General features: G+C 40.0%; 1 protein-coding gene across 1 annotated transcript in view; it reads left to right on the top strand.

The window, feature by feature from the left end:
• GADL1 (glutamate decarboxylase like 1) overlaps positions 1-27029 on the top strand; it is a 657207-nt gene that overhangs the window by 543018 nt on the left and 87160 nt on the right. The gene's annotated exons all lie outside the window — the stretch shown is intronic.

The raw sequence follows: 27029 nt of genomic DNA, 5'->3' as shown, positions 1-27029 counted from the left end.
TCCTGTAGCCCATCACAGCCCTGTGCAGGTCTACAATTTTATCCCTGGTATCTTTATACAGCTCTTTGGCCTTTGCCATGGTGGAGAGGTTGGAGTGTGATTGATTGAGTGTGTGGACAGTTGCAATTACTACAGATAATGAGTGCTGAGTAGGAGGGCTTCTTAAAGAAAAACTGACAGTTTTGTGAAAACCAGAATTCTTGCTAGTTGGTAGGTGATCAAATGCTTAACTAAATAGCATTTTATTGCATGAAATATCTAAAAAATCATACAATGTGACTTTATGGTTTTTATTTTTAGATTCTGTCTCTCACAGTTGAAGTGTAACTAAGATAACAATTACAGACCTCTCCATTCTTTGTAGGTGGGGAAAATTTGCAAAATCTACAGTGTATAAAATACTTATTTTCCCTGCTGTATATTCTGATTCTACTTGCTAAAGCTCTGTATACTTGTTTCCTTCTGTCACCTCTCTCTACTTTTCTCATTACCTCACCTCCCTCTCCATTCTTTCTTTGTTATAATGTATTATTAAGCTAGTAAGTCAGTATAGACTTTTGTGAGTTAGCACTTAAGTTATATACTGTATATAGTATATACAGTGCCTTGAAAAAGTATTCATACCACCTGATTTTTTCCTCAACTTCTCACTTTATGTGATTAGCCAACACAAAGTAGCAAATATTTTTAAAATATAAAGGAAATGGTACATGGTTTTCTAAATATTTAAAAGATATATATCTGAAAATTGTGAGGTACCGTATATACTTATGTATAAGCTGAGATTTTCAGCACTTTTTTGTGCTGAAAACGTCTCCCCTCCTCGGCTTATAAACGAATCATACACCAGAAAGCCAACGGGGGAAAAGGGGAGCAGGGGAGCAGCTGCAGCCGCCGAAGAGATAATACTCACCCTCCTCCACACCATCGCTGGTCTCCTCCCTGTATCTCCATCCCTGGGCCTGCAGCTTCATCCTGTTTTGAGTGGTCATATGGTACCACTCATTAAAGTAATGAATATGCACGTGACTCCACTTCCATAGGTGGGGAGTGCATATTCATTACTTTAATGAGCGGTAGCATGTGACCGCTCAACACTGGAAGGAGCTGCTGGCCCTGGGACAAGGGAGAAGCAGGGAAGTGCAGAGACTGCACCAGGAGGGTGAGTATGATCTGGGAGGGTCCTCTGGCTGTGACGTTCAGGTCAGAGGGAGCGATGACGTGGTTAGTGTGCGCCCTCTGCCTGAACAGTCACTGAAGAGAACTGGAAGACACAGTGCACGTGGCGGTGGAACAGGGACAGGTGAATATAGCAAGTGCCGGGGGCCTGACCCAGCAGCAACACCGGCACCTGGCCCCACATAGCGTGCCGGTGTCTCCGCCTACTCAGGACACTGGCTCCTGGCCCTCAGCGACAAGAGGTGATTATGTCATTTTTTTATTGCAGCTGCAGCAGCTTATGGGGCATATTATTCTATGGAGCATCTTATGGGACCATCAAACTTTATGGAGCATTATATGGGGAAAATTATTCTATGGAGCATCTTATGGGGCCATCAACTTTTATGGAGCATTATATGGGGCACATTATTCAATGGAGCATCTTATTGGGCCATCAAATTTAGGGAACATTATATGGGGCTTATTATTCTATGGAGCATCTTATGGGGCCATCAACCTTTATGGAGCATTATATTGGGCATATTATTCTATGGAGCATCTTATGGGGCTGTCAACTTTTATGGAGCATTATATGAGGCATATTATTCTATGGAGCATCTTATTGGGCCATCAACCTTTTTGGAGCATTATATGGGGCATATTATTCTATGGAGCATCTTATGGGGCCATCAACTTTTAGGGACGCCCCCCGGAAGAAGCTGGTGGTGAAATGCTCATCAGGGTGAGGGGACGCCACGGGCACTAGCATATACCGGTAAATATGTTCATTTAGGTTAAGACTACTAGGTTTAGGATGGTTAAGGGCTGGGGGTTTTCCCTATTTGCTATAAGTATCTGTCAGTGTTACTTCACATGTGGGTCTGTATTATTTCTCATTGCCAGCCTTCTGTTTACCGTTAAGGGCTGGGGGATTTCCCTATTCGTTAAAGGATCTGTCAGTGATACCTTACACATGGGTTTGCATCATTTCTTATTACCAGCCTGCAGTTGGTCCTATCCTTTAGTTTTATAAGACACTTGTTTATGTTACTAATTAGTGTTACCATCTGGCTCCAAATGCTAGCAGACAGTTTTTTGATATATACATTTATTTGACAGCGATTTGGATGTGTAGTGCATGTGATATCGTTAGCTCATTTGAACATTGTGATTTTTTTGTATGTCGCTTTGTACACACATGACTATTGTACTGCTGCATAATAGTATTAATTATATTTACTGTTTCTATTATTGAGGAAACATGGATCACAGCGTCACTTACATGTTTTATGGAGTGATATTATCATAATTACAATTATACAAAAATAAGAGACTTATGTGCTCCAGCGTCCCCTAAAACAGCATTTTGCTTTTTTAGATGTATTTTAATTTCTTTTGAAATAAAAATTGGTTTTACAACAATTGGGATCTCTTCGTTATCCTGTATAGCGGCATATGGGATTTGTGTTATAGCATCTTATGGGGCCATCAACTTTTATGGAGCATTATATTGGGCATATTATTCTATGGAGCATCTTATGGGGCCATCAACTTTTATGGAGCATTATATGAGGCATATTATTCTATGGAGCATCTTACTGGGCCATCATCCTTTTTGGAGCATTATATGGGGTATATTCTATGGAGCATCTTATGGCGCCATCAACCTTTATGGAGCATTATATGGGGCATATTATTCTATGGAGCATCTTATGGGGCCATCAACTTTTATGGAGCATTATATTGGGCATATTATTCTATTGAGCATCTTATGCGACCATCAACTTTTATGGAGTATTATATGGGGCATATTACTCTATGGAGCATCTTATGCAACCATCAACTTTTATGGAGCATTATATGGGGCATATTACTCTATGGAGCATCTTATGGGGCCATCAACCTTTATGGGGCATTATATGAGGCATATTATTCTATGGAGCATCTTATGGGGCCATTATTAACCTTTGTTCAACTTTTATATGGGGCATATTTTTGTATAGAACATCTTATGGGGCCCATCATGAACTGTATGGAGCATTATATGGGGCTCCTGATTCAATATGGATATTCAAAAACATTTAACCTACTGATGTCTCTATTAATTTTACTTTTTTTGGTATCTATTTTTATTTTTGAAATGTACCAGTAGCTGCTGCATTTTCCACCCTAGGCTTATATTCGAGTCAATAAGTTTTCCCTGTTTTTTGTGGAAAAATTAGGGGCCTTGGCTTATCCTCCAGTCGGCTTATACTCGAGTATATATGGTACATTTGTATTGAGCCCCCCTGACCAATACTTTGCAGGACCACATTTTACTGCAATTACTGTTGCAAGTCTTTTGCGTTATGTCTCTACTATCTAAAGGCTGAATTTTTTGCCCATTCTTCTTTGTAAACTAGCTCTAGATCAGTGAGATTGGAAGGAGGCATCTGTGAAGAGCAATCTTGCCATAGATACTCAACAGAATTTATATCTGGATTTTGACTGGGTCATTCACAGACATGAATATGATTTGATATAAAGTATTCCATTGTTGCTCTGACAGTATGTTTTGCTTCTTTGTCCTAGTGGAAGGTGAACTTATGCCCCAGTTTCAAGTCTTTTGCAGCCTATAACAGCTTTTACTCCAGGATTGCCCTGTATTTAGCTCCAGCCATCTTCACATGAACTCTAGTCAGCTTTCCTGACTGTCCCTGCTAAAGAAAAACATCCCCATAGCATGATGCTGCTACCACCATGTTTGATGGTGGGAATGATGTTTTCAAGGTTATGTGCAGTGTTAGTTCTCCATCACACATAGCGTTTTCCATTTAACCACAAAAGTTCTTCTATGGTCACATCTGATTAAAGCACTTTATTCTACATGCTAGCTGTGTCCCCTACATGTATTTTTCCTGACTGCAAATGGAACCTTTTATGGCTTGCTTTAAAAATGGCTTTCTTCTTGCCACTATTCCATAAAAGCCAGATTTATGGAGTAGTATACTAATAGTTGTCCTGTGTACAATTCTTCCACCTGAACTGTGGATCTTTTGTCCTCTTGGCTGCATCTCTAATTAGTGCTTTTCTAGCTTTGGATGTCAGTGCCATATAGTTTTCATTTTTGGATGATGAATTCAACATTGCTCCATTAGATGTTCAGAAATAGTGTTTTGTTTTTTGTACCTAACCCCTGATTTATTCTTCTCCACAACTTTACCCTGACCTGTCTGGTGTGTTCCTTGGTTTCAATGATGCTGTTTGATCCCTAAATTTCTCAACGCTCTAAGGCCTTTATAGGACATCTGTACTTTTACTGAGAAAAAATTACCCAAAGGTTGATTCAATTTACTAATTATGTGACATCTGAAGACAATTGGTTATCCAGGATTTTATTTAGGGGTATCAGTCTACAGGGGGCTGAATACAAATGTAAGTCACATTTTTCAGATTTAGATTTTTTAAGTGTTTAAAATATTTTAAAAATATTTAAAATATTTTTAAAAATATTTAGTATTTAAAAACTATGTATCTTTTCCTTTACACTTCACAAATACTTGCTACTTTGTGTTGGTATATCACCTAAAATCACAATAAAATACTTTTTAGTTTGTGGATATAGCATGAAAAAATGTGGCGTAGTTAATCGAGATGTGAATGCTTTTTGAAAGCACTGTATATATAGAATTATATATAGTAAAATGTATAGTTTAAAATTGTATTCAAGGTAATTCAAAGGAATAAGCATTCAGATAAATCATAGTAGAAAATAATCTGCTTTTAAGTCACATAGGAGCACAAGTTCCTAAATTTATGATTCAAGGTAACCTGTTCTTAACACTTATTTATAACATAAAGCGTTAGATTTATAAAGCATAAGCATTTTTATATATGGTATGTGAAATATTTTTATGTTTTATTTGTTGCTTTGCTTTCCAATCACTAAGTGTTTTTGACATCGCACTAATTTATCTTGAACTGAGTTTTGCATCAATCCCATTACCTTATTCATAAAGTGTAATAAATAAAGTCGACCTAACATCCCGCCTTTATCCTCTAATTGAAAATAAGATCTCACGATAAAGCTTTTAGAGAACACTTTGCAGCACTAGATCTTGTCCAGTTGTCTTCTGGTTCTAACCTTTTAACATAATGCTGTCATCACTTTTGTTTGTTTCGAGTGGAAATTGTAACATTAATGAGATTATTGCATCAGTCAGTGCTTTTATAGCCGCAATCTTATCATATGCGGTTACATAAATTGCCCCAATTTGCTTTTGCCATTGCCCTGATAGGACTTGATAAGGTTTTACTGTTTCTGTCAACTGTCTGTTTTATTTTTCGATTTCTTTTATCCAAGTTTTCAGCTATTTTGGCTTGCTGAACTGTTCATGTCTTGCTGATATCTTACATTGGGGATTACTTGAAGGATACAGAACTAATGTGCCTCAGAGTCTGAAAATAGATTTGGCTTTCTGAGCTTGTCTTCCGACCTTATATCTTAAGGACAGTTCTTTTCCGCTGCACAAGGCCAACTCTGAGGTGTTAAAGTTGTCATAGGTGTCATTTTTTCACTGACTCATTCTTTCAAGTCATCCCAGGGAAAGTGCAGTTACATCAATTATATGTTGTTAGTTTGAGCTTTATTTTTATGATCCATCAGGGACATATATCTCATGTCGGTCACGCTAAAGAGGCATGAGTTCATTTTTCTCAATTTGAAAATCCTGGAACTTCACTGACTTTTCTACGGCGTATTAATGCATGCCTGTTAAACAATTTTGTCAAGGGCAGGAAAACAACATTTATGTGGTGTCATAGAAAGATTCTTAGCGTATCAAACTGTTGTAGTCAAATGTATGTCCTCAAACCTGGTGATTTTCCTAGTGTAAGGGCCCTTTTACATTTAGCGATGCACCAGCGATCCGACCAGCGATATGACCCGGTCAGGATCGCTGGTGCATCGCTAAATGATTGCTAGTGCGCTTTCACACAGAAAGACCTCACAGCGATGCAGCAGCGACGCAGCGCATGATACTCACCTTTCACACACAGCGATCCAGACATCCTCCCGCCCGCGTCCAGCGTCACTCGTCTCACACAGCAGGAAGCCCAGCAGGAAGCAGATGACGAGAAATGGAGCCGCCCAATCTCGCGCGATCAGCAATGGACAGCGGGGGAGCCGGTCGGAGGTAAGTATCACACATAGCGATATCGCTATAACGTCACTAAATCAGTGACGTTTTAGCGATATTGCTAGCGATATCGCTATGTGTAAAACCCCCTTAAACCTAGTGGGTTTTTTTTTTATAAAAAATGACACCAACTTTTTTTTCCCCATAGTTCCTTTGTAATGAAAAACATAGTTGACAATAGAGTTGAAATATCTGTTCAAGTGTACTGAACTAAATTAGCTAAATAAACCCCCATATATAGTTTGAGCCTGCCATCATTTGTTAGCACTCTGCTTCTTCTTATTATCTTTTACAACGTACTGTAAAAGAAGACATAAGATGGAATAAGGATTAGAAGAAGGGTCAACATTAGTGATGAGCGAGTGTATTCGTTACTATTCGCTATTCACACGGATAGGGTTCACACGGTATTAAGGTTACTTGTTACTTGCTACATTGCGAATATTTGTGTACTCGCCTCGCTATATTCGGATGTCCTGCCCTGCTGTTTTGGCGCCTCTTTTGTAGCCACTAAATATGCTGGGCTTTTTATCCAATCACAGTAATGCTGCAAATATCTAGGTTGTGGCATTACTGTGATTGGCTAGCCGCCCAACCTCATAGGGTCTATTTAATCCCTGCCGCTGCCATTTTGCGCACATTGCATCCGGAGCCTGCATTCAACAAGCATAGGGAGAGATCATTCAGCTGTTAGGGAGAGTCTTTAGGCCTCTTGATAACAAAAAAGCCCTTTTCAGGGCTACCTGCAGTGTATACTAGGTCAGTGTAGAGTAGGGAGAAATAGATACTCGTGCAGGGACAGTTTAAAGGAGCCGGTCACTAACTCCATAATACCACCAAAAAATAGCTCTTTTCAGAGCTGAAGACAAACAACAAAGTCAGAGTACAGGGAGGGAGAGATTGTGTATTATGTAGGGAGAGGTTAAAGTGTTCTTCCAGTGTCCATTTTAAAACAGCTCTTGTAAGAGGCAAAGCAATATTTTTCCAGCACACAGACTAGCATTTTGTGCTGCCTTTTTTTTTAAAGCACCGGCCTATTTTCCCTGTTGTTTTTGGGGTCAGAGCCTGGCTTCTGCTGCCCACATTAGTCCATTAAAAAAGACATTTAGTGCACTATGCAAAGCAGTAGTTTAAACATTTCCTGCTGCCAAGCACATACCAGGCCATTTTCCCCACTGTTTTTGGGTTCACAGCCTGCCTTCTGCAGTCCACATTAGTCCACACAGTGGAACTGAACCTATCATATGTTGGCAAGGATTAGTGAGCAGCAGAGGGCAATAGCTGAATACCAGCTTCAACATGCCTGTCAGACTGAGAGTCAGCCACCAAACAAAACAACTGTCGAGTGGGTGTGGATAGCTGACATTTGTGAGGTTCTTGAGAACTTTGAGTAGTGCACCAACCTCATGAGAGGTAATCAGGCTGTTAACTGCATAACCATCTCGCTGCTGTGTCTCTTGAAACAATCACTGCATAATCTCAAAGAGGAAGCTTTGAGTACCCAGCATGTTGGTATGGAGCCATATTTCACAATGGGTGATACTACCCAGCCCAGCCAATATTCTGAGGCAGCATTGGGTGATGAGGAGGAAGATGAGGAGGATCAAGAGGGAGAGGACTTGTTTTTCTGTTCTATTGAGGGGACTTCTAATGCTATAGAGGAGACACCCAACCCAAGTTTAATGTCTGTGCAGCCTGGATGGGCTGGAGATGAGGTGGAGGATGAGGAGGCAGTGAGTTAGCATGAGGAGAGGATGGGTATTTTTCCTGCTGTTGGGGACACAGAATATTTGCCTTTTTGCAGCTTGACTCACATGGCATAGTTCATGTGTAAGTGTGTGTGGCAAGACCCTTGCGTGATACACATTTTATCCAACAACCAATACTGGTTGGCCACCTTTCTCGATCCACGGTACAAGGAGAAATTTCCTTCTCTCCTTTTGGAGTCACCAAAGAGTTTTACAGTGGAATCGTTCAAGAGGACTGTTGTCGATCAATTGCTGAAAACATCACCCTCAGACTATGCTGGTGGCAGAGGTAGCAGTTGTTTTCAACACCCAGGGATAATGGGGAGAGACACGGACACCAGGTCTAACAGAGATGGGGAGAAATGTGCACAAATTGGGCAATTTTCAGTAAACCAGCACAACAGCAAGGGCTACAGTATCTGTGCCTGTAACAATGCCAAGGAGGGAGAAGTTGCAGAACATGGTCAAGGGGTACTTAAGTGACCTTACATGTGTCCTTTCTGATGCTTCAGTTCCCTTTAATTATTGGGTGTCCAAGCTGAACACTTGGTCCGATCTCTCCTTATATGCCTTGGAGGTGCTGGCCTGCGTGGCTGCTATTGTGATGTCAGAGCATTACATGTTTCCAGTTCCGATGGTTCAACCATCACTGATAGGCGCACACGTCTCTCCACGGAAAATGCAGACAGGCTTACTCCGACTAAACTCAACAAGGACTGGATATCTCTACAGTTTGTAATCCATCCAGATGACAGAAAGCCAACCTAAATTCACCAAAAATGCTGATTCATGCTACTGCTGTTAAAGTCAACCCCTTCCCATAAAAACCCGTTTCCTTCCTTCGTTAACCACGACTCTGCTCATATGGCTAATTTTTACAAGCCCTATGCACATTGTGCAGTGGACAAACCAGGACAATATTCGTACTCCAGCATAACTACTATTTGTGATTGGAGGCCTTTGGGATGATGGTTTCCTGTGTCAACCATGACTTAGCCCACAGGGCTAATGTTTACAAACCCTATGCACATTGTGCAGTGGACAAACCAGGGGAGTATTCCTATTCCAGCCTAACTAATATTTGCGATTGGAGGCCCTTGGAATGTTGGCTTCCGGCGTCAACTGTGACTCAGCCCATAGAGCTTAATTTTTACAAACCCTGTGCACATTGTGCAGTAGATAAAACTTGTATGTAGAGTGGTCCTACCAAACTAATATTTGTCATTGGAGGCCCTTGTGACAGGTTGTCCCACATTGTGACTGAGATAGGGGATACATATTCACGCAAACCTGAGGATCGCAGGCCGCACTCACTGCTACCTTCTAATACTCCATGTCTCTTGACCTTTTTCCATGTAGTCTCTGCCTTTAAATGAGTTAAATAATAGAGTAAGGGACGTAAAATATGAATAAGTGAGGGCACTCTCAAATGTACACAAGAGGGACCTCCAAAATTTCTAGAGGAGGTCACTTCCAAACGTATGTTACAGGGCCACATGAGGGATTTCACTAAACTCAGGTTTCCTACCTACTGCAGGCCCTCTGAACATTGAATTTAGGGCCGCAAAATCACATGAAGGTGAAGGAAGGGGGGGGGGAGGGTGAAGCCCAACACTACAATGGGCGCATTGTAAACTGCTATAGAATATGTATTCCACTGAGCGTCAATGAGGGAGGGACCACCCAAATGTGTAAGTAACAGCAGTCCCTCCAAATCGCATGTTACAGGGCCACCTGAGGCCTCTCAGGTCAAAGATCAACATACCTACTGGTATGTTGTAGCTGGCCTTGTAAATTGATGGGGAATAGATAACTAAAAATGATGAATGGCAGAGGGACCTACAAAATGTATAAGTCAGGGCCCTCCCAATTGTAAAAGATGAAAAAAAACACAACAGTATGTGTGAACAAGCGCTAAAAGGGATATTTTTTCTCTGGTTTATTTAGCCTTATATACAATTGAATATGCAGGAAAAATTGTTTCTTAACCTTTTTGATGTGTTAAATGCAATTTAGGTTAGGTTTGGTAGTTGTTCTTGTGTATCTGTAAAATTTGCACAATACTGCAACAAACTTATTCCCAGAAGCCATATGTGAGTCAGAAATGCATGCACTCATATTCTCCAGGCTCTTCCCATTCAGTTTCATCACTTTCCCATATATTTCAGCCTTTTCCTCAGGCCGCCAGACCCCTTTGTAGGGTCCAGCAAAAAATTACTTCTCTTTCCCATTGACTTGCATTGTACTCATTATTCTGAACGAATACGTGATTTTTACAAAGTACTCATTCTGAGTATAGCAATTACATATATTACGGTACTCGCTCATAATTAGTCAACATCTAATGACCTGCTTTGCCCGGTTAATACAGTATGTGTCCATCCATTGATTCCAACAACTTTAAAGATCATTTTGATTCCCAGATACCCACTGGGCTCATAAAAGGGTTGAAGCAGTGTCTGCCACCTTTTTATTAAAAATGTGGACTTGTGCTATTTGTCCCCAATTGTTATATTTTGACTATAAAGGTCTCTCATATCCTTTGCTGTTGGCATAACTTACCTTTGGCCTTTTTGTGATGGAGATAAAATCTGGTACCTAGGTTGTCTTATTTATACTCATTTGACTTGTTTACACCCTTGACACTGTTACTGCTCAGTTTTATGCCTGATTTAGTTCTTAGATATATAATATTAATAATGTTTATTATTGCCATTTTTGTGACAGATAATGCCTAATGTCAGAGGAAATTGCCCCAAAGAATCAACACGGAGGACCGTGGACAACAAACAACCTATATAAGAAAACAGGCCCTCCAAGAGGTTTTATACTTTAAAAATAGATTTTTATTGAACAATGTCATTACACAAGTTAAAAAAAGGGATGATGACTAGTGTTGAGTATGCATGTATGCTGTATGAATGTAGTATATATGTAGTATGTACAGTATGTATGTTGTATGAATGTTGTATGAATGTAGTATATATGTAGTATGTATGTTGTATGAATGTAGTATATATGAAGTATGTATGTAGTATGTAGTATGTATGTTGTATGAATGTAGTATGTATGTAGTATGTACTATGTATGTATGTATGTTGTATGAATGTAGTATGTATGTAGTATGTATGTATGTATGTTGTATATATGTAGTATGTATGTATGTTGTATGAATGTAGTATATATGTAGTATGTATGTATTATGTAGTATGTATGCTGTATGAATGTAGTATATATGTAGTATGTATGTTGTATGATGTATGAATGTAGTATATATGAAGTATGTATGTAGTATGTATGTATGTTGTATGAATGTTGTATGTATGTATATATTTTTTTTTACATTCAACACATTAGCCAGATGATGGGACTACTACTGTCCCATCATTGGCTAATGTGTCAATCACTGTTATTGTAGCAGGCATAGCCCAGTCCGCACAGACCCCCGGCAGCCGACACAGACTCCCGGCAGGCCCGTACAGACCCCAGGCAGTCCGCACAGACCCCCGGCAGCTGGCACAGACCCCCGGCAGTCCGCACAGACCCCCGGCAGGCCCGTACAGACCCCCAGCAGGCCCGTACAGACCTCGCCCGCACACACAGACATGCACAGTGTCCGCCCACGCACCGCCCACACTCTTTCCAACCCCCCGAACAGGATGTGCAAGTAAAGAAAGGGTTTTTTTTAATTCCGATATTTCTGTCCCATTGACTTGAATGGGACTTCCGGTATCGAAATCGGCGATACCCGATACTTTTTGGGTATCGGTCCGATCCAATCCGATCCGATATTTCTCAATATCGGATGGTATCGCTCAACACTAATGATGACATACAGAGAAAAATAAATGCAAAACTTTTTGAGGAGAGGAAAAGTTTTTTTGCCCTATATGTGCTGCTAGATATCAAAATCCAAAAGGATTTTTTGCCAATAAGTATATAATAATGCAAATACAGACATTTGAGGTCTAAAAGTTAAACATCATAGCTAAGGGCACAAAACCAATCCAAGAGGACACCTGGCCAAGGTTCAATATCTATGCAGATTTGCAAAATAAAGATTGCACCAGTGGTTATTCTTTTGGATTTTGATATCTATCAGCACATATAGGGCAAAAAAACTTTTCCTCTCCGCACAAAGTTTTGCATTAATTTTTCTCTGTATGTCATCATCCCTTTTTTAACTTGTGTAATGACATTGTTCAATAAAAATCTATTTTTAAAGTATACAACCTCTTGGAATGCCTAATGTCATATGCAGTATATTTATGTGTATCCATACATACATGTGTGTACATACAGTGTATGTAGGTAGATATATACTTGTGTGAAAAAGTGTTTGCCCCCTTCCTGATTTCCTATTCTTTTGCATGTTTGTCACACTAAATGTTTCAGATCACTAAAGAAATTTAAAAATTAGGCAAAGATAACACAAGTAATCACAAAATGCAGTTTTTAAATGAAGGTCTTTGTTATTAACCCCTTTCTGATATCGGGCATAATTGTATGCTGATGTTGGACACCCTCTCTTTGATGTGGGCAACGGCGGTGAGCCCACATCTTTCCCGGTACATGTCAGCTGTATTGAACAGCTGACATGTGCCTGGACTAATAGTCCATTATATGCCGCTGTCACATGCTGACAGCGGCATTTAACATGTGCTTCCGGCAATCGTGCCGGAAATCCGCCCATCGTTGACCCCCATCACATGATCGCGGTTCATCGATAGGTTGGCATGACAACCAGTCGTCTCCAGGAGACCTCTATGGTTGTCTCTGCTGGCTTGCTGTGAGTGCCACCCAGTGGTCGGCACTCATAGCAAGTGACTGATTCAGCTACATACAGGCGAACTGATCATCGCCTGTATATAGCAGAGATTATTGAAGCATGCCAAAAGTAAAAAAAAAGTTTTGAAAAATATTAAAAAAAAATAAAAGTTCAAATCAGCTCTCTTTCGCCCCATTCAAAATAAAACAAAAAAAAATCAAACATACAGATTTTTGATATCGCCACGTTCATAATCACCCAATCAATAAAAAAGGATTACCCTGATTGCTAAACGGCGTAGCAGGAAAAAAAAAGTCAAAACGCCAGAATTACGTTTTTTGGTCACCTCAACATTGAATTAAAATACAAAAACTGGTGATCAAAATATCGCATCTGCACAAAAATGGTATCATTAAAAACATCAGCTCAACGTGCAAAAAATAAGCCCTCACCTAACCACAGATCAAGAAAAATGGAGACACTACGGGTATCAGAATATGGCACAATTTTTTTTCTTTTAACAAAGTTTTGGATTTTTTCTGACCACTTGGATAAAAAATAACCTAGACATCTTTGGAGTCTATGAACTCATAATGACCTGGAAAATCATAATGGCAGGTCAGTTTTAGCATTCAGTAAACCTAGTAAAAAAGCCAAACAAAAAACAAGTGAGGAATTGCACTTTTTTTTGCAATTTCATCACACTTGGAATTTTTTTCCATTTTTGAATACACTACATGGTAAAACCTATGATGTCATTCAAATGTACAACTCGTTACGCAAAAATCAAGCCCTCACATAGCCATTTTGACTAAAAAATAAAAAAGTTATGGATCTGGGAAAAAGGGGAGCAAAAAGTGAAAATGCAAAACCAGAAATACCTCTGGTCGTTAAGGGAAAAAGAAATCCAAACCTACTGAGTCCTGTGTGAAGAAGTACACCATATGCAGTAAAGGCTCGAGGTTCTCTTCACGCTCCTCATACCAATCTGTTGCTCATGCTCTCTTTCTAACTAACTAGATATGGTGCAGGTGTTAGATGTTGAAAAGGATGAGTCCTTTTGCCTGGTTGCTCTGTCTTTGTATGTTTGACATCTAGTGATGGGAAACAGTAATTTTTAATATTCTTTGCAATACTTATGGGAAATGTTACTGTGCTTCCCATAAACCGACCTTTGATCCCACCATCAACTTAGTCCATAATTCTTAAAGGATAAAACACACTCTTTAGTCCTAATGAGCAGCTTTATAGACCTCTTAAATGGGGTTTACTGCTTGGGCATTATCTTGCCAGTGTATATTTCCTGTATAATCTTCTTTATGTTATATCACTCATTTTATTCATAGGGAGTCGCAATTCAATCACAGCAACTACAGTATATTTCATGTGGCCACAAAATACATTAGATATAGGTATTACAGTGCGTCCATAACTTAATGGTTGGAAACACAACCTACCAATAGCACGTGGCCTGTATAGCATAATTAAGCAAATGGCTTAGGATAACAAAGAAATATGTATAGTATCATGGTAACCTAAGTATCTCTGTGCCATCAAGGTCAATGCTACCTCATAGCAACAAGAGAAGGATATCTCAGTCATGGACAGTTCAGACTATAACAGGTACTATAACGGGCAGCACTGTGGCTCAGTGGTTAGCGCTGCAGCCTTACAACGCTGGGGTCCTGGGTTCAAATCCCACCAAGGACAACATCTGCATGGAGTTTGTATGTTCTCCCTGTGTTTCAGACATACTGATAGGGATTGTAGATTGTGAGCGACATTGGGGACAGTGCCAATAATGTCTGTAAAGAGCTGTGGAATTAATAGTAAAAAAAATATAAAATAAATACAGTACTTCAAATGGTTTAAATCCTTACTTTTCCAAGAGGCTGGCAGACCCCTTTTCAAGCCTCTTAAAGTTTTTACCACTATTTTTAGCATAACTGTTCTTAATAGCGTTATGATTGCTATTTACTGTATATCTGAAAAATTGGCTAAAAATCAAAGCATCTCTTTATGGCCTCTATGAAGAGTAATTGCCCTTGAGATTTAATATTAACGTGTAATATATGCTTGCATGATCACATTCTGAAATCATATTTCTATTTAATTTAAAAAAAAAATTGCTCTTTTATTCAAAATGTCATTACTTATAATAAGTAAAACTATTGCATGAGAATTTTCACATAAAATAAAAACTATATTCTCCTTTCTATCTGAGAAGACAATGCTTACAGATGTTAATACATCAAGTTTTGAAAAGATAGTCTTGGCAGTATTGTTTTCTTCTCCTCCGTGAGCCTGTTTCAAATGTCAGTTCATTAGAACCATATTTTACGTACTCACTCTTGGTTATTCTTATCTGCCTCTGATGGAAGAAATAAGAAGATGCTATTAAATGAGATTTACTCTTATAATACTAGACAACTTAGAAGCTTGTCACTGGATGACAATGAAGCTTAGATTTTTTTTAGTGTCTCTATCAATACTTCACAATTAATGATCAGATTCAAATGCACAAAGAAATATTCATCATTCAACATATTTGAAAGGCATATAATAAAGCTAAACAATATGTGGCTTTCTACGAGAGCATGAATAGCTTGATTTACTTAGCCTCACAGGGTTTTCCATAAAAAAGTATGTAAATGTCATATAGCTAGGGCATACCATTATTGTCTAGACTGTGGTGGAGCAACTCATCGAACCCCCACGATCCTCAGAATGAAGGCGCTGCTGTGCTGTGATAATTGAGCTCACTGGCCCACAAACAGTTTATTTCTGCAGCATGTAAGGTTATCTAAATATATATAAACTTGGCACACACCAAAGGTTTCTGATGCAGAAAGGTGATTTTTAATTATACAACAGTACATACATACACAGACGTTTCGGTCTAGGACCTTCATCAATGTACGATATATTGTACTGTGAGATTCTTAGTGACTGGGCTTTGTGAGATAGACCAATCCTGTGAGGAGGCACATGAAGCCGTCCCACTGCGTGGTGATTTGTGGAGTGTGGACGCAGTATCCACCGTGAATCCCAAGTGCACTTGGGATTCGCGGTGGATACTGCGTCCACACTCCACAAATCACCACGCAGTGGGACGGCTTCATGTGCCTCCTCACAGGATTGGTCTATCTCACAAAGCCCAGTCACTAAGAATCTCACAGTACAATATATCGTACATTGATGAAGGTCCTAGACCGAAACGTCTGTGTATGTATGTACTGTTGTATAATTAAAAATCACCTTTCTGCATCAGAAACCTTTGGTGTGTGCCAAGTTTATATATATTTAGTTCACGGATTGGGATCCTACTTGGGCACCACCTACAATTCTCAGGGTTGTGCCAACGGTTTTGTTCTTACGTAAGGTTATCTAAGGCCTTCATCACAAGAACGTGTTTCAAGTACGTGCATTCTCCGTTTTTTTATGGATACCATACGTTCAATCATAAACTACGGTGCTGAGCACATTTCCATGTTTTTTAAATGGACGATGTGTCTGTGCAAAACACATGGAGACATGTCCATTTTTTCCCGCAGCACGTATGACAAAGGCCAACACAAGTCTATAGGTCCGTGAAAAGCACGTACAGCACACGGATGGCATCCGTGTCCAATCCATGTGCTGTCCTTGTTTAACATTGCAATGTATAGGAGAAGTTTTGTAATTTATTTCTTTCTTTATCCATACTGGAAAAACACTGATGGTAAAAATGGATACATGTATAACACACTGATGAAAAACACTGAAGACTAGTGTTGAGCGATACCACCCGATATTGAAAAATATCAGATCGGATTGAATCGGCCGATATGAAAAAAGTATCGGGTATCGCCGATTCCGATCCCGGAAGTCCCATTCAAATCAATGGGACAGAAATATCGGAATTAAAAAAAACCCTTTCTTGCCTTGTACATCCTGTTCGGGAGGGGGGAAGAGTGTGGGCGGTGCGTGGGCGGACACTGTGCGTGTCTGTGTGTGCAGGTGGGCTCTGTGCGGGCCTCTCGGGGGTCTGTGCCAACTGTCGGGGGCCTGTGTCAGCTGCCGGTGGTCTGTACGGGCCTCTCGGGGGTCTGTGCCAACTGTCGGGGGCTTGTGCCAGCTGCCGGTGGTCTGTCTGGGCCTCTCGGGGGTCTGTACAGGCCTGTCGGGGGCCTGTGCCGGCTGTCGGTGGTCTGTACGGGCCTCTCGGGGGCCTGTGCCGGCTGTCAGTGGTCTGTGCCGGCTGCCGGGGGCCTGTGCCAGCTGCCGGTGGTCTGTACGGGCCTCTCGGGGGCCTGTGCCGGTTGTCGGTGGTCAGTGTCGGCTGCCGGGGGCCTGTGCCGGCGGCCGGTGGTCTGTACGGGCCTCTCGGGGGCCTGTGCCGGCTGTCGGTGGTCTGTGCCGGCTGCCGGGGGCCTGTGCCGGCTGCCGGTGGTCTGTGCCGGCCTGCTGGGTGTGTTGTGTGTGTGCAGGCATCATCTGATGGGACTACAAGTCCCATCGGGCGATGACTGCTACAATGACAGTGATTGACACATTAGCCAATGATGGGACAGTAGTAGTCCCATCATCCGGCGAATGTGTTGAATGTAAAAAAAAAAAAAAAAAAAAAAACATACTACATACATACTACATTCATACAGCATACATACATACTACATACATACTTCATATATACTACATTCATACAGCATACATACATACTACATACATGCTACATACTACATATATACTACATTCATACAGCATACATACATACTACTGTACATACCTGCTACATATATACTACATTCATACAACATACATACATGCTACATATATACTACATTCATACAACATACATACATACTACATACTACATACATACTACATATATACTACATTCATACAACATACATACATACTACATACATGCTACATATATACTACATTCATACCACATACATACATACATACTATATACATGCTACATATATACTACATTCATACAACATACATATATACTACATACATACTACATGTATACTACATTCATACTACATGTATACTACATTCATACAACATACATACATACTACATACTACATGCATGCTACATATATACTACATTCATACAACATACATACATACTATATACATGCTACATATATACTACATTCATACAACATACATGCATACTACATACATGCTACATATATACTACATTCATACAGCATACATACATACTACATACATACTACATGTATACTACATTCATACAACATACATACATACTACATACTACATACATGTTACATATATACTACATTCATACAACATACATACTATATACATGCTACATATATACTACATTCATACAACATACATATACACTACATACATACTACATGTATACTACATTCATACAACATACATACATAGTACGTACATACATACTACATACATACTACAGACATACTACAGACATACTGCATACAATACATTCATACATTCAAACAATACATACATATAGACATACAGTACATATGACAGAGTACATACTCAACCATCACTTGTCACTTTGATCCCCGAAGCCAGTGTCATCTGTGGAAAAATATGAAAATAACAGACAAACAATATACTCCCTGATCCGCTGAAATCCACGAGTGTCCCACCCCGATCTCCCGTGGAGAACAGCAGCATCAGCTGATGCGACTGCTCTCTACGGGGCTCCAGGTATCCAGTGACGGGAGGTAGGTATCCTTCCACATGGCAAAAGCTGTGTGGGAACTTTCTCACACAGCAATGCCAAAAGTGAGACTAGGGACTATTTTTTTACAGTGGCGGAGGAATACAGTGCGGAAGGATACCTACCTCCCGTCAATGGATTATTGAAACCCCTAGAGAGCGTTCGCATCAGCTGATGCTGCTGTTCTCCACAGGAGATTGGGGTGGGACACGCGTGGATTTCTGCGGATCAGGGAGTATATGGCTTGTTTGTTATTTTCATATTTTTTCCTAGATGACACTGGCTTCGGGGACCAAAGTGACAAGTGATGGTGAGTATGTACTCTATGTTATGTGTACTGTATGTCTATATGTATGTATTGTATGAATGTATTGTATGCAGTATGTATGTAGTATGTAGTATGTATGTATGTGTGTATGTTGTATGTCTGTAGCATGTTGTATGTATGTAGTATGTACTATGTATGTTGTATGAATGTAGTATATATGTAGTATGTATGTATTATGTAGTATGTATGTTGTATGAATGTAGTATACATGTAGCATGCATGTAGTATGTATGTTGTATGAATGTAGTATATATGTAGTATGTATGTATTATGTAGTATGTATGTTGTATGAATGTAGTATACATGTAGCATGCATGTAGTATGTATGTTGTATGAATGTAGTATATATGTAGTATGTATGTATGTTGTATGAATGTAGTATACATGTAGTATGTATGTAGTATGTATGTATGTTGTATGAATTTAGTATATATGTAGTATGTATGTTGTATGAATGTAGTATATATGTAGTATATATGTAGTATGTAGTATGTATGTTGTATGAATGTAGTATATATGTAGCATGTATGTAGTATGTATGTATGTTGTATGAATGTAGTATATATGTAGCATGTATGTAGTATGTATGTTGTATGAATGTAGTATATATGTAGCATGTATGTAGTATGTAGTATATATGTATGTTGTATGAATGTAGTATATATGTAGTACGTATGTATGTTGAATGAATTTAGTATATATGTAGTATGTATGTTGTATGAATGTAGTATATATGTAGTATATACGTAGTATGTAGTATGTATGTTGTATGAATGTAGTATATATGTAGCATGTATGTAGTATGTATGTTGTATGAATGTAGTATATATGTAGCATGTATGTAGTATGTAGTATATATGTATGTTGTATGAATGTAGTATATATGTAGTATGCATGTATGTTGTATGAATGTAGTATATATGTAGCATGTATGTAGTATGTAGTATGTATGTATGTTGTATGAATGTACTATACATGTAGTATGTATGTAGTATGTATGTTGTATGAATGTAGTATATATGTAGCATGTATGTAGTATGTATGTATGTTGTATGAATGTAGTATATATGTAGCATGTATGTAGTATGCATGTTGTATGAATGTAGTATATATGTAGCATGTATGTAGTATGTATGTATGTATGTTGTATGAATGTAGTATATATGTAGCATGTATGTAGTATGTATGTTGTATGAATGTAGTATATATGTAGCATGTATGTAGTATGTAGTATATATGTATGTATGTAGTATATATGTAGTATGTATGTATGTTGTATGAATGTAGTATATATGTAGCATGTATGTAGTATGTATGTTGTATGAATGTAGTATATATGTAGTATGTATGTATTATGTAGTATGTATGTTGTATGAATGTAGTATACATGTAGCATGCATGTAGTATGTATGTTGTATGAATGTAGTATATATGTAGTATGTATGTATGTTGTATGAATGTAGTATACATGTAGTATGTATGTAGTATGTATGTATGTTGTATGAATTTAGTATATATGTAGTATGTATGTTGTATGAATGTATTATATATGTAGTATATATGTAGTATGTAGTATGTATGTTGTATGAATGTAGTATATATGTAGCATGTATGTAGTATGTATGTATGTTGTATGAATGTAGTATATATGTAGCATGTATGTAGTATGTAGTATATATGTATGTATGTAGTATATATGTAGTACGTATGTCTGTTGTATGAATTTAGTATATATGTAGTATGTATGTTGTATGAATGTAGTATATATATAGTATATACGTAGTATGTAGTATGTATGTTGTATGAATGTAGTATATATGTAGCATGTATGTAGTATGTATGTTGTATGAATGTAGTATATATGTAGCATGTATGTAGTATGTAGTATATATGTATGTTGTATGAATGTAGTATATATGTAGTATGTATGTATGTTGTATGAATGTAGTATATATGTAGCATGTATGTAGTATGTATGTATGTTGTATGAATGTACTATACATGTAGTATGTATGTAGTATGTAGTATGTATGTTGTATAAATGTAGTATATATGTAGCATGTATGTAGTATGTATGTATGTTGTATGAATGTAGTATATATGTAGCATGTATGTAGTATGCATGTTGTATGAATGTAGTATATATGTAGCATGTATGTAGTATGTATGTATGTTGTATGAATGTAGTATATATGTAGCATGTATGTAGTATGTATGTTGTATGAATGTAGTATATATGTAGCATGTATGTAGTATGTAGTATATATGTATGTATGTAGTATATATGTAGTATGTATGTATGTTGTATGAATGTAGTATATATGTAGCATGTATGTAGTATGTATGTTGTATGAATGTAGTATATATGTAGTATGTATGTATTATGTAGTATGTATGTTGTATGAATGTAGTATACATGTAGCATGCATGTAGTATGTATGTTGTATGAATGTAGTATATATGTAGTATGTATGTATGTTGTATGAATGTAGCATACATGTAGTATGTATGTAGTATGTATGTTGTATGAATTTAGTATATATGTAGTATGTATGTTGTATGAATGTAGTATATATGTAGTATATATGTAGTATGTATGTTGTATGAATGTAGTATATATGTAGCATGTATGTAGTATGTATGTATGTTGTATGAATGTAGTATATATGTAGCATGTATGTAGTATGTAGTATATATGTATGTATGTAGTATATATGTAGTACGTATGTATGTTGTATGAATTTAGTATATATGTAGTATGTATGTTGTATGAATGTAGTATATATTTAGTATATACGTAGTATGTAGTATGTATGTTGTATGAATGTAGTATATATGTAGCATGTATGTAGTATGTATGTTGTATGAATGTAGTATATATGTAGCATGTATGTAGTATGTAGTATATATGTATGTTGTATGAATGTAGTATATATGTAGTATGTATGTATGTTGTATGAATGTAGTATATATGTAGCATGTATGTAGTATGTAGTATGTATGTATGTTGTATGAATGTACTATACATGTAGTATGTATGTAGTATGTAGTATGTATGTTGTATGAATGTAGTATATATGTAGCATGTATGTAGTATGTATGTATGTTGTATGAATGTAGTATATATGTAGCATGTATGTAGTATGCATGTTGTATGAATGTAGTATATATGTAGCATGTATGTAGTATGTATGTATGTTGTATGAATGTAGTATATATGTAGCATGTATGTAGTATGTATGTTGTATGAATGTAGTATATATGTAGCATGTATGTAGTATGTAGTATATATGTATGTATGTAGTATATATGTAGTATGTATGTATGTTGTATGAATGTAGTATATATGTAGCATGTATGTAGTATGTATGTTGTATGAATGTAGTATACATGTAGTATGTATGTAGTATGCAGTATGTATGTTGTATGAATGTAGTATATATGTAGTATGTATGTATGTTGTATGAATGCAGTAAATATGTAGTATGTATGTTGTATGGATGTAGTATATATGTAGCATGTATGTAGTATGTACGTATGTTGTATGAATGCAGTATATATGTAGCATGTATGCTGTATGAATGTAGTATATATGTAGCATGTTTGTAGTATGTAGTATATATGTATGTTGTATGAATGTGGTATATATGTAGTATGTATGTATGTTGTATGAATGTAGTATATATGTAGTATGTATGTAGTATGTTTTGTTTTTGTTTTTTTACATTCAACACATTAGCCGGATGAAGGGACTACTACTGTCCCATCATTGGCTAATGTGTCAATCACTGTCATTGTAGCAGGCATCGCCCGATGGGACTTGTAGTCCCATCGGACGATGCCTGCACACACAAGACCCCCGGCAGGCCCGCACAGACCACCGGCAGCCAGCACAGGCCCCCGGCAGCCGGCACAGGCCCCCGAGAGGCCCTTACAGACCACCGGCAGCCGGCACAGACCACCGACAGCCGGCACAGGCCCCCGAGAGGCCCGTACAGACCACCGGCAGCCGGCACGGGCCCCCGACAGCCGGCACAGGCCCCCCGAGAGGCCCGTACAGACCACTGGCAGCCGGCACAGGCCCCCGACAGGCCTGTACAGACCCCCAAGAGGCCCGTACAGACCCCCAACAGTCAGCACAGACCCCCGCAGTCAGCACAGACCGCGCATCACGATGGCATCATTTCAGCAACCAATCACAGCCACAACAGTGGCTCACTGCATTATGGGGACTTCCGATTCCGGTATCCGATATTGAAAAAAAAATCGGTACTCGGTATTGGATTTCCGATACAGCGAATATCGGCCAATACCCGATACTTGCGGTATCGGAATGCTCAACACTACTGAAGACACAAGTACTGTTTTTTCAGGTATGCATTGCTTCCACCTCAGTTCTATTCTGGTATCTGACTCTTATGCCCTTTTTGTATTCACTTAAGATGGGAATAACATAAAAGTGGGGAAAAAGTATAATGAATGCTTAAGACTGGTTTCACACTTCCTCTGTTAAGCCCCGCCCACTGCCGCACCTCTTCCATTCAGTCCCGCCTATGTTGGCATGCATCCTGCGCACCTATCTTTAACATTGGGTTTGCAGACCATGCGAATGTATGTGGATGCCTCCGCATGCGTCGTATTGACACTGCGCCGAACTGCATTGAATGCAACATGTTGCATTTTGTTGCTGCCTGTGCAGCGTCAAAATGACGCATACAGAGGCATCCGCATACATTTGCATGGCCTGCACACCCAATGTTAAAGATAGGTAGGCAGGACGCATGCCGACGTAGGCGAAGCTGAATGAAAGAGGTGTGGTAGTGGGCGGGGCTTAATGGAGGAAGTACGCAGCCCTAAGCAGCTCTGCCCAACCCAAGTGTGAAACCAGCCTTAGAGTTCTTTACCAATATGTATGCATTTGCATTGATATTTTTTAAATTAATACTCTGATTCCTAAATGCAAATCATTGAAAATAATCATTTCTAAAACCTTCTGGTCATTTTGTTGCTGTAGAGTCTACGTAACTTCCAAACATGGCAGGTTGTCCTGCAGTTTCTGACATATATCCAGCAGCACTTTGCTCCTTTGTATGTATGCTATCATTTGTGACTTATTTCATGGTTAGTTGTGACACCAGAGAAGGAAGAAAGTTGTAAACCTGTAATGAGGTGGCGGGGAACCTCACGTGCCTCCTCTCATACAGTCGTCTGCGGCACACATGGCTTATTAATACATGTGTGATCTTTTAATGTTATTGATGTAATTAATATGTAATGTTTACATATGGTGATGTCATGTACTGTTTGTAGGATAGGGCTAGAAAAGGAATTTAGGAAGTATAAGACAGTAGTGGGGTAGCATAGAGGGGGCATGTTAAAGGTAGGAAATGAAAAGTAAAAAGGAGGTGTCATCAACTGTGCTGCCAACCCCTTCATCAGGACAAAAACCTATATAGGTTTTTGTCCTGATGAAGGGGTCAGCAGCGCAGTTGATGACACCTCCTTTTTACTTTTTATTCACCCATGGCACATTGTGACTGGTGTCCTGCAGCAGCGGAAACACATGCTCATTTCTTGTTGCTATTTGCAACTACATTAGGTGAGTGATCTCAAATTAATCATTGGACCGGTATCATCGGATAAGACTCGATTGCGCTCCTTGTCTCCTAGTACTTTTCTTCTAAAGGTAGGAAATAGCATAGAATAGATTAGGAGATAGGCAGCACAGGGGTTAACTTACTGGGAGTGGCAACCCAGAGCAGGGACTTGTAGTTGGGTTGCTTCCTGGTTGTGTTCAGAAGTCTGGGCAGCCTGCCCAAGGGCAGGTTGAGTGAGCAGAGTGACTAGCTGTGGGGATAAAGCTGTGGTAACAATAAGGGGTTTCAGGCAGCGAACAGTGCAGATGGGCACCACCTCAATAAGACCATCCCCAATCAGGATCTGTGGTCTATGACCGGGGCTGGAGCTACAGTGGAAGCATTCCTGGCACCTCCTTCCACTGGAGCTGGACAAGCGGCTGAGAAAGAGCTGGTGGCGGGAGAGAACAGGAGTGACACAAACTGTCCAAAAGATATGGCTGAGTTTGCCGGGCAGAGGAAGCTGCTAGTAAGAACAGGACCTGTCCAGATGACAGGGAAAGAAAGGAAGATGACTCTGTATGTGATGTGTGCTGCCAAAATAAAGTGTCATGAAGTGACACGACCCAACGGGTGGTTGGTTAGTGGATGACACAACACACACAATGGGATGGATTGGGGAGAGGAAGGCTCTACCAATAGGGAAGGAGGGATGGTCACCACCTGCGCTCAAACCAGAGCCTGTCCCTGCACTCCCCTAATGCCCTATGTGGGTCCTTCCCCCCACTGCCATCCCCCCTTGCTGTCACCTAACACTGCTGGTGCACTGACTGGCGTAGGGCGCTAGCCTACACACTACAGATAATAACACATGGGGATAGTGACAAACAGTAAGGGACAGGGAAATAACTTAGCTTTTAGACACCACAGCTAAGCTCCACACTGCAGATTGCACAGCAACTGGACTCCAAACACCAGACATGGCTGACACCGGAGAGATGCTCCTGCTAGCCTTGTCTCCAGAGAGAAACTCTATCACAACAGTCAGCTGATGCATCAGGTGACCTTTTAAAGAATGGTGGGAGTGGTCACCACCCACATCAGCTGACCCAGCAGCACTGCAGTAACACCAGATTGTCAGCCGGGAAAAACTGACATTAACCCCCCAATGGCCCGAAAGATAAAACGTTATAACTGAGTTAAACCAGAGCTGCCACAAATCCAAAAATGGATTGTGACATAAAGAATGTTTTAATGTTAAGTAAAGTTACACTATTGAACAAGAACAAGGAGTACAGAGTGATTTATGGGACTTATGCATCAGAGGCTGAAGTAACAGGGATCGCGGAGACTCCAGCAGCTGAAGTGAGTACAGTAGTACTGCATGCCGGTGCGAACTTTCAAATGGGGCCCCCCATGCCAAAATACACGCACATCTCCGCTCTGTACACCTCGTACACTCGCGGCTCCGCTCCTTACACCTCGTACACACACGGCTCCATTCTGTACACCACATACAGGCACGGCTCTGCCTTGTACACACACGGCTCCGCTCCATACACCTCATGCACGTGTGGCTCCGCTCCGTGCACCTTGTACACACGGCTCTGCTCCGTACACCTTGTACACATACGGCTCAGCTATGTACATCTTGTACACACACGACTCCACTCTGTACACCTCGTACACACACGGCTCCACTCCGTACACCTTGTACACAGCGGCTCCGCTCTGTACACCTTGTACACGCGCAGCTCCGCTCTGTACACCTTGTACACGCGCAGCTCCGCTCTGTACACCTCGTACACTTGCGGCTGCACTTCGTACACACACGGCTGCACTCTGTACACATTGTACACACACGGCTCTGCTAGTTACACCTTGTACACACACGGCTCCGCTCTATACACCTCATACACACACAGCTCCGCTCCATACACCTCATACACACACAGCTCCGCTCCATACACCTTGTTCACACATGGCTCTGCTACATCCAAACTGTAAACCCCTCCTGACCCCACACATAAACTTACCCCATCCAGAACCATGACAACCAGCACAGCAGAGTCCTGCACACACCGAAGACCCTGATCATGTGACCCCTGACTCCTCCCCTGCTGTGACCTCATCACTGGTCCTGTGCACACAGAGCAGCCATTGTGCGCTCCTGAATGCTTGCCTTACCCATGCACTCGGTAGTCATGGAGCTCCATGTGGCTGGTCACTGAGGTGTCGGCAGCAGGTCTCATCCTCCATCACCTGAGACACTGGGGAGTTTAGTGCAGAGCTCAGGGGGAGGAATAACCAAGTCCATGCTGGAGGAGGGGGCACAGGACATGATGGAAGCCCAGGTCCCACATGAAGCCGGCTGCTTCTTTGTTGGACTGGGCGGCCCCATAAACACTCCGGGCCCCATCGCAGTTGCAACCCTTGCAACCTCAGTAGTTACACCTCTGTCTGAGAGGACTTATTGTTTCATCTGTGTGGCACCAGGGTGTGGGAACAGAACAGCCAGTTGCCACGACTACCACCCTGGCTGCCTTA

The sequence above is a fragment of the Dendrobates tinctorius genome, unplaced genomic scaffold (assembly GCF_039654945.1).
Source record: "Dendrobates tinctorius isolate UK_male_01 unplaced genomic scaffold, ASM3965494v1 ptg000005l, whole genome shotgun sequence".
Lineage (NCBI taxonomy): Eukaryota > Metazoa > Chordata > Amphibia > Anura > Dendrobatidae > Dendrobates > Dendrobates tinctorius.
The sequence above is the reverse complement of the archived record's forward strand: the minus strand, read 5'-3'. Positions and strand labels throughout refer to the sequence as shown.